This window comes from Passer domesticus, chromosome 10, assembly GCF_036417665.1.
Source record: "Passer domesticus isolate bPasDom1 chromosome 10, bPasDom1.hap1, whole genome shotgun sequence".
Taxonomy (NCBI): domain Eukaryota; kingdom Metazoa; phylum Chordata; class Aves; order Passeriformes; family Passeridae; genus Passer; species Passer domesticus.
Window position 1 is genome coordinate 32,383,711 of NC_087483.1, and position 17,782 is coordinate 32,401,492.

The 17,782-nt window shown below is 47.9% G+C and overlaps 1 long non-coding RNA gene across 1 annotated transcript; it reads right to left on the bottom strand.

Annotated features, from left to right (window-relative positions):
- Positions 1 to 14,376: 14,376 nt before the first annotated feature.
- Positions 14,377 to 16,296, bottom strand: LOC135309115 (uncharacterized). The gene is made up of 2 exons (XR_010369441.1): positions 16,138 to 16,296; positions 14,377 to 14,608 (listed from the first exon to the last, which is right to left on the bottom strand). It is a non-coding gene; the product is annotated as an uncharacterized LOC135309115 (long non-coding RNA).
- Positions 16,297 to 17,782: the final 1,486 nt, after the last annotated feature.

Below are 17,782 nucleotides of genomic sequence, written 5' to 3' on the forward strand. Positions count from 1 at the left end.
TCTGGATCTAGGGAAGAAGTGACAAATCTTCCTCCCCCACAACAGCCATACCTTCCATGAGATTTTGATGAATGAGATCTTTATTGGCTGCTGGGCTAATTAAATAGAAGTTGCATCATCTTCTAGCTGACAGGCTTTAATTGCTCCTGAGCAGATTTGAGAGGACCAGATGAATATGAAAATAAGAGGAAAGACTGTGGATTGGATCCAAGCATGTCTCTGACTTCATTGTGCTCCAGTGGGAAGGAGTTTGTTCCACCATTCTCTGAGGAACTGGAAGGGGACAGGGGGCTCCTGTGCTGCAAGAGTGCTGTCAGAAAAGCAAAAATTAACACAGATAACAAAAAGGAGAAAATAGTTTCTTGGTTTTAGATAAGAATTTATGAAGTCTTTTCTTTGCCCCAGTCTCCAGCTTTGGCCTTGAGCAGTTGGTACTCATCCATCCACTCTGTGCTCCTGTTCCCATTTGTCACACAGGACTAACACCTGCCAAGGGCTGAACTGCTTGGGATGCTCTGACACGATATGTATTCCTGAGACTGTTTTTCTCTTATTTTTTTTTTCCCTCGTGTTTCTTTGAAGTCCAAAGACTGCAAAGGGTGTGTCAGACATCCATCAGCCCCCGTAGCCAGGCTCAGCCCTGTGCAGTTCTGCTGAGAGCTTAGGAGAAGGATGCTCCCCTCCATCAACAAGGGCTTTGAGCCTGGCCCTTCATTGGCACATCCCTTTGAAGACAAGAGGTGCTCTGTGTGTCCCAGCGTGTGCTGGCTCCAGCAAGGGCTGCACAGCCCTCTCAGCCCCTTGCTGCCTTTTCCCCATGCAGGAGCAGGGTAGGGGGCTGATTTGCATCTCTCCTCCAGGCTCCTGCCTAAACCTCCAAGTGGGGTATGTGCATGGCTCAGTAGGAGAGCCATTGGCAAAAAAACTTTCTGGGTACCCAAGGTTCAGGTTGGTGCAGGACAGAGACAGATCTGGTACAGATCAGTAGATTAAAAAGTTAACTGAAATTAATGACCAAGCCCTCAGTGACTTCAGTGGTGTCATGTTTTCCCCAGTGGACTCTGCAGTCTAAGCCTAAGAGGCTTGTTCCATGTTTAATTTATGGCATGATGGATGAGTCCTTAGCATACAATGCACTTAATTCTATTTTGGGCTGATTTATGGTGTGATGTGAACTGCACGTGAAGTTTTTAATTCAGTAGGTGGTGACTCTGATCCAGTCTATGGAGTGTGACAGAAGAGATGATAAATTTGATTCCAAAGGTGATGCATCAACTTCAGTGTGAAGTGCATCAAATTTATCACATGGCACACTGGTTTCAGTGCATGACACCCCAGCAATGGCAGTGCCAGGACAGTTCAGTGGGATACTTTGACCACATCACCAGTGGTCCCCCACATCCACCACCTCCTCAGAAGAAAATGGCCCTTGCTCTTTGTCCTTCATTTGGTCTTGCAGGACTTGAAGAAAACCAGAAAGATGGCCCATTAGGTGCTGGTCAAAATATTTGTCTTCAATTTAATATATGCACCAAGGGCTTTTGATATCCCACATAATTTCAGGTCTCATGAAGATACTGCTGCTCTGGGGAACCCCAGCACCAACCAGCAAATTGGCTTAATTTTAAGTTAATTTTATGACTCAGTATCTTTGCTTTTAGCTCAACATCTGGCTGACCCACACTGCTGAATGGGAATGTGGAGTTTGAGTCCTCTCTGGGAGATTGGGCTCTTCAACCTCTGTAACTTCTGACAAATGTTTTAAAACACCCCTGGAGAAAACCCCTCCTCTTCTCCCTCAGTCCTCACTGTGGATGCTTTTGGGTTAAGACTTCCTGGCTGAAATAACCCCATGTCTTGATCAGGAGTTCCTAATGGCATTCCCACATCAGTTGTTTGGGACTTGGTGCACACAGTCTGGACAGCCCAGGGTGTGCTGGGCACTGAGAGGCTCCCAGTACCCGTGGTGCTCAACTGCTTCCCCATCCTCACACTCCATCACCTCCATCACCACTGAATCCAGCTGGGCCCTGCAGAGCATGGCAAGTCACTGAGGCAGCCAAGAAAGACATGAGAGGGCTGATGAGAGGGTTTGGTGACAAGCTGAGCAAGAAGTAATTACTTTTCTTCTCCTCTTCTCCTTTTGCTGCCACAGCCTCTGTGGCAGTGAGGATAAATGCAGTGTATTAGCAGCAGTGAGTGGCAGATTCACTGGTCTGCAATTTATAACATTGTCCTCCCCAAAACCCCACTGGAGGGCATTATGAAGTTAGCTAAATAAAGGGGGATAAAATTATGAGAGGGTCACTGTGGAAAAGTGTTTGGAAACCCTCAGAAGAGAGGCTGTTTTCTTCTCTCCAAATGTCTTGTTGAGCTCTGAGGGAGGGTTAGTACTCATACACCAGATATTAAATTCAATCCAGTGAGAAGGAGCAGATGTTGATGTGCCAAGCCTGTCTGCCACCACGTCTAATGCATAAGGATGGCTGAAAAATCTTCCATCAAAATGTTTTGATTTTTCTTGAAGCAAAAATAAACTTCTGCTGGAAAAAAACAACAACGAACCTTCAGGGCAGAAAACTTCTGGCTGAGAAAACTTTGTCTTCAGACTGTTGATAAAGGGTTGCTGCTGTCAGAGAGGATAAAGAGGAGGATGTTTTTCATCAGTCATGTTAATCTGATCTATCCCTGCATGCAGGCTTGTGCAGACAGATAAAATAAAACAGATCCTGATACGCTGATGAGCCAAACTCTATCAGTTTCCAAGGGACTTTGAGCTGTCTGGATGGAGAAGCAGGGGATGGATTTGCTTTGAACTTAGTCCCTGGTGAAGGGTGTTAATCACTGGGAAAGGCACTCAGGCTAATGTGCATCTGGTCTGCCTGGAGGGAGCTGTTTGCAGGCTTGGCCTGTGCTCTGTGCTCCCAACACCTCCATAGCAAACAGGTCGTGCTGCTCCTGCTGCTCACAGCCCAGTCCCTGCAGGAGGGGGAAGCTTTAAGCCTGGTCTTCCACTCTCCAAAAGGGTTAAAATCTCCCACAAATGTATGGTATAAATGGTTTAAGGAGTACAAGGGAGGGGAAACACTAAAAATAACTCCTTTCAATAGCAAAAAATGCTCATGAATCAGAGCTCCTATTTCAGCACCACCTTGCAAACATGTTTTGTCCATGACCAGGGTGAGAATCACTGGGTTTGGGAGGTTGCTGTCCTGCTCCTCTGTCCCTCGGGGAGCCCCTGAGGGGATGCTGGTGCCCCACTTAACCCTGGCCGAGGGGCCCAGACAGGCTCAGGGATGCCCCCACTGTGCCATCCACAGGGAATCTCACTGTCTGGGCCTGGTTGGAGCTGGCACCAGGAGAAGGACAGCAAGGAGCATCCCAGCTGAACAGCATGGATCCTGCTCCTGCATCCCAGCCCACTGAGCCCCTGGCACACGTGCTCCTCTAGGACCATGGAGGAGCCTCCCATGTTTGAGGTGTGGAGAGAATTTATTTCTTCATTTATTTGCTTTGCATGGGAGACAAGGCTGCTTGTTTATAATGTGGAACAATCATTTTAACTAACTGAAGTCAGTCCCATAAATCAGTTGCTCTCTCCAGAGCATTAACCAGACCCAGGAATCAGCAGCTTTATGATACCTTTCCATGTTACTCTGAGTGGATTCTGGGCTGGTGTAACTTGGTGTCACTCTCCAAATCCAGGTGATTTACACTGCCTAATGCTTCTATGAACTTCTACAAATTCGATAATCGCAGGTGCCCTAGTTTTTACTGAAAGGTTCATATTGTTGTTTCAAGGTGTTTTAAAATACATTTGACTGAGAGAGAGCACACAGGTCAAACTGTATATCCCAAACAAATGCATTTGTCACTTCCAAATTTGTCCAGGCTGAAGCACTGGAAGAAAGGAGGTCCCTCTCCAGCAGTATGTACTCCAAAGGCTACAGGTCCTAATTAGCCAGGCCTCCTGGAGCCTCAATTCCCTCCTCTTTGCATTGCTGAGGCTCTCAGCAGATTTGATGATTTTCCTCCAAATCCTTTGACTATCATCAACAATGAGGCTGCTGGCACTGCAGGCTGATGGGATGGCTCCTGCCTCCTCCTCACTTCACCCTTGTCCACTATTTCCATCCATCCATCCATCCATCCATCCATCCATCCATCCATCCATCCATCCATCCATCATCTTCTATTCAGAGTGCAGGATCCTGGGACAGGGAGTGTCTTTCCTTTTCCTCTTTTATCCCATTCCTTGAGTGGCAGGTATTTATTGTCTCACAAATACACACAAAGAGAATTTCTGCCCATGATCTAAAGGATGCGGTTGAGTGAATCTTTTTCCAAGCTGCTTAAGGGTGAGCCCTCACTTCTGATTTAAACTGCAGTTTTTAATTTCTGATGGCTAAAATGAGGGGTTTATGCCTTGTGAGCCACACTGAGCACCCACATGGCATCTTCACACCAGGGTGGGCATCACCACTGGGGAATCTCTTTATCTTCCTACATGCAGAATCCCTCACATCTCATGATCAGATCATCACTCTGTGCTGTTGGATTTCCTGGGGATGTTCAAGACCATTTTGTCTCTCTCCATTTCCCCATGCTGATCTGCTATTAATTTATTTTTACACAGAAAAAAGGAAAAGAAGTTCTGAGGTCTCTAAGAAACAGAGTGCAATGCACACTCAGAGGGACATGGGCCTGTCCTGGCTTTTGACATGTTTTCTGGTCAGACAGAGCTAAGCTTAGTTCGCCTATAAAATTTCCCATTTACATGAGAGGATGTTTCCATTAACTGATAATCCATGATGATGACTTTTCTGTGAACATTAGGTCCCAGGAGGTTTGAGGAGAGTGTCTGTCTCTCCCTTTGACATGGGACATTTGGGAATGGCTGAGTTCCAGGCTGTTTTCTGTAACTCAGCTTTAAAAGAGTGGAAGTTATAAAATTTGGGCAGTTCCTTATTTGTTTTGAATCAGATTTCCCCAATTTCCACCACCAGCATCTCATCTGGCTTTGGCACATTTTTAATGTATAGCTTGAGCTTGCACACAGAATTGAAATTTTCAGCCACACGGTGCAAGATTTGTAAGTGGTAATTGCATCAACTTAGGATCAATGGAGCAGAATAATATCTGCCCACTATTAGCGGCTTAATAAAATTAATAGCGTTGGCTCTGCCATGAATTACTTTAAAATAGAGATTGTAGGATAGTAATGTAAACAATCATTGATTTTTCTTGGGAGAGCACTGTGAGTTAGAGATGACTCTCTTCAGTGTGTAGTTGATACCAGACAATGCAGAAAGTGCATCTCAGTACCTTTCAGATGGGTGGAGAAGGAAAAAGTGAAAGGGCCCCTGTGGCACTGGGGAGGTGATTAGATAAATGAAACCAGCCCAGACCAGAAGATGAAAGCTCAGAGCCTCCTGGCACTCGATATTGCTGCCACCCAACCTGACCCAATTAATAACACATTAGTGCAGGACAGGTCTGTTCAATGGTTCAGGTCTGTTAATTGAAATAGTGTGATTAATGGCATTGGAGGGGATGAGGAATACTTAGAGAAATGACAGGAGTCTGCAACCCTGCAATGGAGCTGATGCATTATTCGAGGGTGAGGGAGATGGGAGGTGGCTTTTCTTCCCATTGAGATCCTGCCAGTATCCCAGTTCTGAGCTCAGTGTCAGTGCCAGAGCTGGAGGGCTGGCAGCTGGAGAGCCAAATGCACCCTCAGCCCTGGCCACAGGCACAGGGGAACTGTGTGGGCTCCCTGGAACCGGAGCCTGTGGGGTTCCCATGGTGTCTGGCTGCATCTGGATCTGGGGCAAAGGCATCTGGAGTGAAGGTTGGGCTGGGCATGGAGTCACCACCCCATGGGGCAGCAGCCACTGCTACCCTCTGGGGGACACTGGGGCCCTGGCAGCAGCATGGCTCTGTGCCCACCACCCACACACAGCCAGCATCCGCGCTTCTCCTTCCAGAGGCCAATTTTCCTGTCGATTCCAATTAACCCCAGTGCTGACATCTCAAGGACAGCTCTGGAGGCAGCTTTGCAGAGAAACAGCAATTTGGAAATGTGTCGTGGGGCAGAGATGGCACTTTAGAGCCCAGCCTTAATTACATCAAATGGCCAGAAAGAGCTGTGCAGTGGTTTGAGCTATTGCCATTTGCAGAATGATTCTGCTGCAAGATTCCCTTCAGTCCTGCTCTTGTCCTGGTGTCTCTCCTTCACATCAGTGCCTGTGCTTGAACTCTGGGCTCAGCACTGGGGCAGGGGTATGTGATGCACACCCTGAGTGTTTTCCTGGCAAAAACAAGCCTTCCCTTTCTTCTCCCTGTTAAATATCCACCTTCAGCTGGTGCATGAGTATGTGAGGGAGGAGGCCAGCAGGCTTTTCTTCCAGAGAGGCAGGGCAAGCTAGCAGCTCATCCAAAACAATTGCCCCTGGCTGTAAAGAATGAAGCCTCATTTCTTCAAGATTTGCTCTGCCTTGGTCCTTTCTGCTGTTTCCATGAACCCCATGAAAGCTGGGGAGGAGCTCTCCCCCTTGTTTAGGTCAGCCATGCTCCCACACCTCCCTCCTGGTGCATGTGTGGCCTTGAGGATTCATACCCTGTTTGAAATACCCAAATCCACAAGTTTTTGAAGGACAGTGTGGCTAATGGGGACAGTTTGGGCACCTTCATTCCTGGCAGAGGCTGCAAGAGCACCAGACATGCTGTGTTTGTTTTCCAGTCCTCAGAGGGAAAGCGACAGAACTTCAAGAGCAGCAGCAACACCAGAGAGAAGCGGGTTCAGAAGGACAAGCCAAAGCACAGCTTTTAACATGGGGAATAATAAATGAATAGAAAGACCCACAGCGCCACAATAAAACATCCCTTAAACCCTTTGTTTTCATTTTGGATGATAAAGGAAAACCATTAGGGCTCAATTAGTCACGAGAGACAGGGGTCCTTCTGCATTGCACCGGCTTGAGAAAGCGCCTCCTGTTCAAGAGCACACCCTCCCCATGCAGTGGGGGATCATTAAATATCAAACACTTTATTTGTGCCATTTGCATTGCTCAGAGTGCCCTTGTGCAGGATGGAGACTTGGCAGAAATAATTGATGTACGTGGATTTAAAGGCGCCAGGATCTCTTAAAACAGGCAGGGAGATGAAGGAGAGGCTGTAAGCAGTGGCTGCTGGTTCTGCTGCAGCAGCACAGCAGGGTAAAAGAGGAAATAAAAAGGGGAAGGAGACACAGATTAGTTTAGGTGACCCTGACATAAGGACATAAGGGTTTTAGGTACATTACCTTTCACTTGGGGGTGGAGAGGACCAGGTGGGTGACAGCCACTGCTGGACATGATGAGACACAGCTGTGCCATTAGTCCCAGCTTGTCACTGGGGTGAACTGGTGCTTCTTCCCTGCTGTGCTGGGGGAAACTTTGCTGCAGCAGGCCATGCACACGAGCACGAGGCCTTTAAATATTTATAATGCAACAGATTATGTCAAGATGTCAAGATGTTGGGCAAGAGACTGAGAAGGTTCCCAAAGCCCTCTGCACATTGGCCCTGCCGCAAACTCTTGTTTAGTGACTGCTGGAACTCTTGGCAATGTCAGCAGGGGGCTATGGCTTGCATGGAGCAGACAGAGGACACCCCAAGAGGAAATAAAGGAAATAGTCCATTTAAAAATCCTCCACATCAGAACAAGCTCCCCAAATCCCTCTCTCTTCCCAGAAGTGCCTGTGCTGCACAGAGGCTGTGATTTGTTGCTGTCACCATGGGAAATGTGAAGCACAGCAGCAGAGCATCACTTGCTGCTTTATTACCCTTCCTGTTCCCTTCATTTCTTTGCCGGGACTGGAAACAAAAGAGCAGAGACAAGTGGTGGCTGTGCCACTGTCCCTGTCCTCAAAAGCAGGGTGGGCAGAGGTGGGCAGAGAGGCAGAGCCCCAGGATGTCCCTGCAGAGGAGCTGCTGCCAGCACAGGGCACAGAGTGGGGACAAGCACACAGGGCTGTGCCTTGTTGTGCCACACGAGAGCTGTGATGGGCAGAGAGAGCAGCTCCCAGCAGTCACCTCAGGGACAGGTCACCCACTGGGGACAGGCTCTGGCACAGGGCTACAGCAGGAGCAGGTCGGGCATGGGGTGGGGTCAGGCACTAGGAAGAAAGATGTTTGTGCTGCCACAGGCACATGGACAGCTCTGGAAGGAAAAGCCTGACTGAGCCTTCCCAACGTAAAGCAGAAGGGACCCGCTGTGGCTCTGGGACTCTGGGATTTAATTTTTTCCTCTCTGTGCAATTTTTTCCTCCCTGCAAGCAGAGACTGCAGCAGGCTAAACAAATAAGGGGCTGTAATGTAATCTTAGACATATGCTCTTGAATTCACATTTAGAGTGCAAACCATAATATTTTGGTTTATTATTTAATTACAGAGCTTGTAAATGTAAATGGATTTAGACCCTTAATTTTAGGAAGCTTGAATTACCTTCCATTCCTTGTTTAATATTCAGGTGGAGAATTTCCATGTCTGGCTGCAGCGTGTTTGGGGTGTGCAGCAGAGCTGGGTGAGCCAGGCATTTTCACCACTCTGTCGTCTCCTTTGTAGGAGCTGGGCCAAATTATGTTTTGCTGTAAAGTGTCTAAAATTAATTAAGTGGTGTAGCATAAGGAGTTGGTTTCAGTCCTTCTTCCCCCAGCAGCACTTTGCAAACTGTGATAACCTCCCTGGTGACAACCAGGAGGAAATTGAGCCCCTACTCGCAGGTTTTTCTTATGCACATGAAAAGAAAAATCCTGTATTTCTGGAAATGTTCCACTGTTAAAAGTTTGCCTAATATTAATTGTGTCAGACAAACCCTCCCCATCTTGAAATGTGAGCTCTGTTCTTGCCCAGTACTGGGAGCATGAGTCTCATTTTGAAATTTGTCAAAAGGCTTGGGCATGTGTGTGGTACTGGTGCTGGAGTATGCCAAAGAACTGCTCCTATTCAGTGTGACTGGGGCTTCAAACCACCAAAACCTGAGCAGAAAGTGCTTTTGAGGCCTCGAGTCTGAGCCCCCTGCTCTTGGGGCAGCTCCTGCAGGGGCTGGTGGGGACATCCCCATAGCAGGAGGGCAGCACCCACATGGCCCCAGTGAGCCCAGGGTCCTGATCCACGTGTCCTGTCCCCTGGCCATGCCTCCTGGCCATGCCACCAACCAACAGGAATGGTAGTTAGGGGAATTGATTCCTCACCTAAGCAAGGTGCCAGCAGGAACACTGCCACCTGGGAACGAGGTGGTCATTTAGAAAAGAGTGTTTGCATCCCCCTCCCTGCTGGGCTGGCCAAGTCAGGTATCACAAAGCCCCTGCTGTGCAGGCTCTTGCCCCAGGAGGCACAGCATTGCTCTGAGGTTTGGGATGTGGTCCTGGAGGTCCTTCCCTGCTGTCTCCCTGGTGACCCCCTGGTGTTTCCACAATGGGACCAAGGCAGGTTTAGGGATGCTTTGTTTGTACTCCATGAGAAGGAGCTTGAAAGCAGGCTGCATCCTTTCCTGCTGTGACCAGAGGAAAAAAGTGATTAATTTTATCTATTTGGAACAGTATTTAACTGAGGCTGCTCACCCCCTGCAATTCCCATCTCCTCAGGCTGCCTCCCAGCATTAGTGATGTCTGCAGGCAGCTGGTCAGAGCTGAGTGACTCCACAGGGACACTGCACATGGACACATCTAAACCTCTTATTTGCTGTGCAACGCCAGCCAAAATCGGAGAGGGGGTCTGCAATCACATCCATGCCTTATCAGGCGTGTGCCCACTCCCACCTGGAGTGCTGCTCTGCAGCAGCAAGTTGTGGATAGTGTAACCTCCAGGCCAGCTCTTGTACACAAAGCTCCTGTTTGTTCCTTGCTGAGTAAATAATTTCTCCATGAGAAGAGTCTGTGGAGGGCCTAGCCAAGATTGGTGACATATTCTAAGGAATATTCCCTAAGGAATAAGTGTGTAACTTTTCTCCCTCATGGACATCAGGTTTTAGCAAAGCCTGGTGGTGGGGTTTTTTTCCTTTGTAATGTTGTATGATTTTAAACTGCTGCATTCAAGCAGATGTGCATTTGGCATCTGGATAGACAACACAACATAAAGTAACAACCATCAAATTCCTATCCATCTGGATTCACCATATAAATAATCAGAGCAAACACCTGGAGAAGGGAGGTGAGGGGGCTGAGCCCATCAGCACCAACGTGCAATAAACAGCATAAGAAGATGTCAGACCCACACGATGGGTCAGCCTTGATCCCTCACTGCCATTCAATACCATAAAAACACCCCCCATTTGAAACTGGGCTGTTTACACAGCTGGAGCATAAATATTTAGATTTGCAAGAGAAACGCTTGCTCAGCCGAAATCGCTGCGAGATCTCTGGAGTCAGCAGAGGGGGGTGTGGAGAAGCCCAGCATTTCCTTGGAAAAAAGAAAATCGATAATAATTAGAGCAGGGAGCTCTGTTTCCACAGAGAACCCAGCACTTCTGTAAAATTAACTTGGCTCGGGTTCTTTGGGGGTGTGGGAAGCTCCCTGCGAGGGTGGGCGAATGCTGTCACAAAGCTGCCCAAGGGCCAAAGCTGCCTGTCAGGGACACAGGGGCTGGCATGTGGGGCGTGGTGGGGAGGGTGCCAGTGTCCCTTTGAGGGCTGGAGGTCCCAGGGGAGCCACAGGCACCTCCATGGGACAAGTTCAGCCTGTGGGACAGCAAGGAGTTTGTCCAGCGCATTTCGTGTCTGCCAGGTGCTCTGTGAGTGATGTTCCTGCCATTGCCCTGGCCAGGGACCATTGTATTGCCATGAATTGCCTTTTTCCCCTTGCCTTTTCCTATCATAGAGTTGGCTGTGGACCTAAGTTCATCTTTTCCCACCTCTTGCCAGGGGAAAGGAAGGTTTTCACTGCTCCTCTGTATTACACAGACAGGTAAAGCATCCTCCACCCCAGGGAGGGGATGCAGAACCAAGTTGGCTCCTTCCCACTGAATGATGACAGCCTCCTTTCTAGAAAAAAAAATGTTTAAGTGGAATTTTCATCAGGTAAATCCTCACTTTAGGAAAACCATAAGGTATAGCAGTTATTAAAAAGATGATTTCTACTAATGCATCTGCTGCATCTTCATTATGTCAGGGCATCTCCATGAAGGGATTTGCAGAGGAATCCAGCCATTCATTTCCACACATAATTCCTCAATAGCCCATTTGCTTCAAAGACTTTTATAGACTTTTACTACTACATGAATCCCCAGATACTTATTTTTTAGGCTCCAGGGGATCCATTGAAAAGAAATTCATTTTCTGAAGTTTTATGACAAAGGTTTTGCTTTGGATAAAAGCTTCCCGTTACTTCCAGCTTCTGTTCTCCACAAAGATGACTTTGGCAGGTCTCTTCCTATGGCTGCCACAGGGTGTGAGGCATGGGTAGAATTTTAGGTCCCAGAAATAAATAATATATTTATACTGGAAAAGGGTCCTTCCTTACCCTCACTGCTTTCAGTACTGTGGATATTTTTCTACAGATAGACAAATGCACATGAACACCTGGGAGTGGGAACCCTGCTTGTTTCCATGTTCTTCCTATCACCATCATCTACCTCATCACCTGACCCATCTGGCACAGGCCAGCCCCACCAGGGATGGCCAAAAATGCTCTTATGGATCCCTCTTGTGCCCCCAGTCCTGCCTGAGCAGTGGTGCTGGGGAAACAGCAGTGAGCAGCAGCTGGTGGAAAAGCCCAAGGGTAGGTGGGATGTTGACCCCTAACCACCAGGATCCCACCTGGACAGAGAGGCCATGGAGATGGTGAAACTTAATAAGAAACAGGCAAAACTAGTAATAATAAAAAACCTCTCTCCCTATTTCCATGACCCTAGTGCAACATTTAAGCCACACAAGGGCAAGGAAAACTCACAACACTCAAGGAACATTTCATACATTAAGTGTTTTTTTTTTTGGGAAGGAGCCAAGTCTCTTCTCATTTTGCTTTCCTAAGGATTGGGAATTTCCAAAAGCAAATCATATGCCTTGAAAAACAGGCTAATGTGAGTGTGGGGATGTCACACACATCCTCTAGCAAAACAGGCAGTCAAGGGAGTCCACAATCCAGGTGTTCCTGGCTTTTGTAGCTCCAGGATAATGGTGATCTGTGTAAGCTGGAGCAGTCAATGTGCCTTGTTTAATAAAAATATAAACTGTTTGGTGCAATCCTGCTCCTGCTGAAGTCCATCAAGATGGCATTTCACTGCCTTCAATGAGACACTGAGTGAAGTGGGGTGATGGAGATGAGGCCAGCAGAGGGTGAGAGAGGAGGATTAGAGGAGAGCAAACACAGCCACACCAGCCAGGCTCCAGAGGCAAAGCCAGATGGTTACACTGCAGCAGCACTGGCACAGCCAAAGGAAATATTGAGCTGGACTCATTTGCCATGAGGTGTCACTGGAGTTAAGAACCAACATGTCCATCAAAGGAAGGGGTGCAGCCAGCACTGGGGTTAGAGGGACACAAGCCACCACACCTCAGGGAGCGAGTCAGGCACTTCGGAGGGAGGGGAGGAGGAAAGATGCTGTGGGCAGGCAGGCAGTTTCTGGCCTTCTCCATGGAAAAATGTGCTGGCAGAAGCCATGGCTGGGTTTGGTGTTAGTCTGACCATGTGGTACCATGGCAACTCACCAAGGATCAGCACTGGAAGCTGGCTCCTCATGGAGCTTCCACATCAAACCAAGCTTCTCCCTGCATCCTGCTGGGCTGGTCTGGCAGGGCCATGTCCCTGTCCCTTTGCCTGCCCTGCCCCAAGCATCCTGGCAGGGCTCCATGAGCAGCACAGGACCACAGTGAGTCCCATGGAGAACTGGGCAGCCATCTCACCCTCCCTGCACCCGTCCAAAGGACATCTCCAGACCTTCACAGCCCGATAGCTCTGCCTCAGAAACTGCAACTGGCAGCAAAACAGGGCAATTAGCCATAATCACCCTGAATTATCACAAGTCCTCCTCCATCCTGGCTTTTCTGCCTCTCCTCCCTCCTGAACTTTGCTCTCTCATTAATCGAAACAGAACCTTTCTGTCACCACTGATTGCATCCTCCAACATCAGCTGCCTGGAAGGATAAAAATAAAAGATGGAAAGTGTGTGCTTTTGGTACAAATAAATAGGTGCCAGAGAAAGTAATTTAATTATGCAGTGATTGAATCAGGTGGAAGAAACTGCATTATGCCCACAAAATATCTGCCCTGATGATGGATTTGAGGCAAGGTCCCTGTTTGGCCAAGTGATGGGGTTTGCTTGGGAGGGCTTGGAGCAGCTCCCATCTGGAGCAGCATGCCATTGGGACCATTGTGGATGCCTCATCCCCCTTTTTGGCAAATTTGGCTGCTGGCAGAGTGAGGCTGGCATTAAAATGCTCTTGTTGTTCACTACAGATTTTCTGTGCAAGGAAAAATTAGTTTAAAGTGGATGAGCCTGATGGCTGGGCTGTGTCCCTCCATTACTGCACCTTCTGTGGAACTAAATGAACAAAATGGAGCAATTAGTGGACAAAAAGGAAAAGCTCATCATGGATGTGTGCTACTGAAAAGTTAAAGCTATGAGGAGTTTATATGGGAGGGGAAAAAATGGATTTATAGTCAATAAAGGGTTTCAGGGAAGTCCTAGAGCTAAGTGCCCTCATGATGTGCCACAGGCCCAGCACACCTCTAATTAGGATGAATTTCCCTTCTGCTGGAGTTAATGCATTATGTATTGAAATAATTTGTGTTCATTTGTAGCAAATAATTACTTTTAAATGTTATAATTCATTTGGGTTATTTGACTTCTCTATTAATTCTATAAATAATTGCTTAAAAGATTGTGTTGAGGTTGGTGGAAGGCATTCCTGTTGTGTTGCTGATGTGCTGGAGCAGCTCCCTGTGGTAAGACCAGCTGGTGAATGATGTGTTTGCACCAGCAGAGCCCCAGCCTGAGCCCTCTGTCCCCAACAGCTTCCCAGTGCCCCTTGGTGACAAGGAACACACACCAGATCACTGCTGGAAATCACTAGGTGTCTCAAAGTTGGTGCCTCTCTCTTTAATTGTTAGGAAATGCTCTGATTTCCATGTAAAGCTGCACCCCTGTCCTTGCTTCCCCTTGCTGTAAATTTTCTGCCCCATGACACCTAAAAGCAAAAGCAATCTTCTTAATCACAGCACTTCTGAGCACAAACAGAGGTACAAGGTAAGAGGCGCAGGGCAATGAGCTCCTCTGTTGTGTGCCCTTCAATCTGGCTTGATAAATGGAGATTTTGCCAGGAGATTTTTCATGCATGAGCATTAAAAGGGGAGCAAGGCTATTTTCTTTCCTTGCAAGGCGAGACAAAAGAGCTGTGCTTTCCAACTCAGCAACATTAGTCTTTATTTCAATGGGGGAAATTAAATACATGAATCTGAAAGGGAGAAGGAGGAAAAGCCTTCAGAACAGGATTTAAAGGAATTATTTCTGGGGTTCTTCATGTCCTCCTGCTGTTTCAGCCAAGTCCATAAGGCATTAAGGAAACACATGGACCCTGTAGGCATCCCACCAGCAGCCCTGGCTGGGCACCTGATGTTCCAACCCAGCAAGCTGCCAAAATTTTTAAAAAGTAACCTGTCAATCAGCAGATTCTCACTGAAGGATTTAGTCTGGGTAACGTAAAACTTTGGTGAACTTAAAAGCTCACTATGTTGAATTTGATTAAGGCTTTAATAACATCTGGATCAGCATGTGGCTCCCAGCAGCCCTGTTTGCTGTGCTTGAGCCATTCCCCCCCAGGCTCATGTGTTTGCAAGTGAAGAGGATGTTGTGGGTATCAGTGGCTCCTCTGGGAGCCGGGGCTCCTGGCAGGACCCACCCCCACTGGAGCTGAGAGGTGCCAGGAGGGTGGAGAAGCCAATCCTGACAGAGCCCCATCCTGGACTGGGGCAGGAGGGGCTCTGTGGGGTGGCTGAGGGGCCGGGGGGGGAAAGGGCAGGAATTGGGGGCTCAGCCCCTCCTGCATCTTGTGCCATCACGTTGTCTTTCTGTGGTGGGGCTTCTCCTGGGATGGCGTCACACACCTCGCACCAGAGAGGGATTTCACCTGCCCTTAAATCACACAAAGATGATTTAAGGAACTGAAAGCTTCAAGCCAGGGCTTCTAACTGGAAAGACACATTGATTTTCTGTAGCTGGTGGAATAAAAGAATTATTGTGGCACAAAAAAAAAAAAAAAAAAAAAAAAGGAAGCAAACTTTGTTCAAAAAGCCACCTTGGCACGTGCTGTGCATCAGTGGGGCTGGTGTTCCTGGGACAGGATCTGTCAGTGTTCAGGAACACATAATCATGGAATGATTATATGCAGGTGCTTTTATTGAAGAACTCTGGGCGTCAGGGGCACAGACCCAAATCTGACTCCGCCATGGGTTCGGGATGAACATGTTTTTATATTCTATCATTATATAACTTACATATTAATTATTAAACTTAGATTGTTCTATTATCTACATTGATTTCATCCAATCATAGGTTTCTCGTGATCCCCCCTCAAACCCTTGAACATAGTTTCTCATGATTCTTCTTACAATTAAACAATAATATATCTAAACAGTCATTGCATCTAACAATTATTTATCATATACCAGTTACACAGGTGCAATTTCACATGATCTGGCAAACACAAGGCCTAACATTTCCCGGGGCCTACTAAGCCTAGCTTTCTTTCTAACTCCCCGAATTTTCTGTGATTTTAAAATCTTTTACTATCAGATCCTTCTGCAGCCCCAAGCCGCCCTGACATGCTGGCATGGTTTTGGGCGGTGGGAGCAGGCGGGACCCGATGCCCAGAGGAAAGCAGAGCAACCATGGGGAACCAGTCTCCTCCTTTTGGGAGTGCAGAGCCTCTACCCCAGCCACTCTGGAGATCCATCCGCATCCCTTAGCAAAGGGGTGCAGGGGGCAGGGGGCTGAGCACGGGGAGCAAACCGGGGCTCTCCCCGGCTGCTGGCAGCAGGCGCTGGAAGGCTCTCCCTGCCAGGGCAGCCGCTCCCTGCCTGTGAAAGATTGGTCTCCCCCAGCCGTGCCCTGTGGGGGGATAGAATATAAGAAAATAAAGATAGTGCAGAAAGTAATTTCACCTCTAAAGAGTTGCAGCTAGGCCAATTATGAAAGATTAGGACCAGGCCTGACTTTAACAGGCCGCAGCTGTAACCTATAAGAAGAGTGCTATAAAAGAGTGGGTTGGCTACTGTGTGAGGGAGAGTGAGTGCTCTGAGAAGCTGCCCACGACAAAACACCGAGAAGGTACGAACCTTTTGTGACTAAAGAGACAGCATGGAACTTTAGCGATAATATGACAACAGTGTCCCGCATGGAGCCAGTGGCTCCCTTCCTCGCTCCCTTTCCTGAGGGATGTTTGATCCCTCCCGCCGCGGCTGAGGCTCCCCGGGCTCTGGGCAGCTCTGTCTGCCTGCCTAGGGGAGAGGGTGGGAGAGGGCAGCACCCTGCACAAAAACGCCCTAAAAAGCGTCCCCAGGGCGCCTCTGCCGATCCCGATGTGGCGGCTGCGTCTCTCAGGGAAGGCTGGAAAGGCGGGAGGCGAAGGAACAGCAAAGCGGGACCCGCAGGCACCGGACCCTTCCACGGCCGGGCCGGGCTGATCCCCCTGCGGGGTCCCGCGGCTGCCCAGGCTGGGACAGCCCCTCTGCCTGCCCCTAAACATCCCCTGCTGCCCCTAAACATCCCCTGCTGCCCCTGGGCAGCTCCCAGGAAAGCAGCATCCTGCAGAGCCATAAGGAGCTGGCAGCGTTCCCTCGGCCCTCCGCAGCAGCACTTGTTAATTCTCTATTCTCCCTTAATTACACGAAAGCAATGACCGATCTATCATCGCTTTACAACGCTTCGGCTTAAATCCACTATTAAGGCAGGAGTGTTGTGGCTCAGACACTTTAATTAACAAGAATGATCTCACCTTTGTCCGCAGCATCTTTTTACGTGCTATTATATCAGGTAATTGTTAAACTATTCACTGGTTTGGAGAGGTCTATGCTTTCATTAAAATGTCTTGCTTTTTCTGACCCTGCAGATTACCCACATTTTTACACTTAGAATTTTCAGGTGATTTGAGTTAAATCAATCTGCAGGAAACCAGATGAATTATTTAAAGCATTAGTGGCCTCACACTAGGAAATGAGATTTGGTCAATGCTTCTCCAAATTTTAGAAGTTTCAAGGTGCTCCCAGAGCTGGCTGGGAAATCAACTCCCTATTGACCAAAGCTATCAAAAGAACGAACTGAATAGTTTAAATTCATTTGAAAACTCCCCACACTTGTGGGAAAAAAAAGGCATTCATTAATTTTTAACATACCCTTTCTTGTTTCCTCTCTCACCAGAAAAAAAAGGCTGGGAGAGAAACCAGGGGCTCTTCCCTCAGGAAACAAAAGCCTTTCCAACTGTTTTGAGCTTTTCAGAAATGCTGCTCATGGGTTTTTTTTTTGGTTTTATTTTTTAAAGTGAAATTACACTGCAAATGTGGAATGATGAAATAAAACCCAGCCTAATCCCCCAGATGATAAGTCCTTTCACATGGATGAAACTTTCTTCTGACCAATTATGACCACTTGAAAACGTCCGTTCTCTAAAATCAGGGAAAACTGAAATAATTTTTGTGTAAACAATCAGGAGTGGCTAAAGCATCTTGGATGCAGCCTGTGTCAGCCCTGAAGGTGGGCAGTGACTAAACTTCTCTGCTAAAACACGGCCCAAGGGGCTGCAGGAGGCCT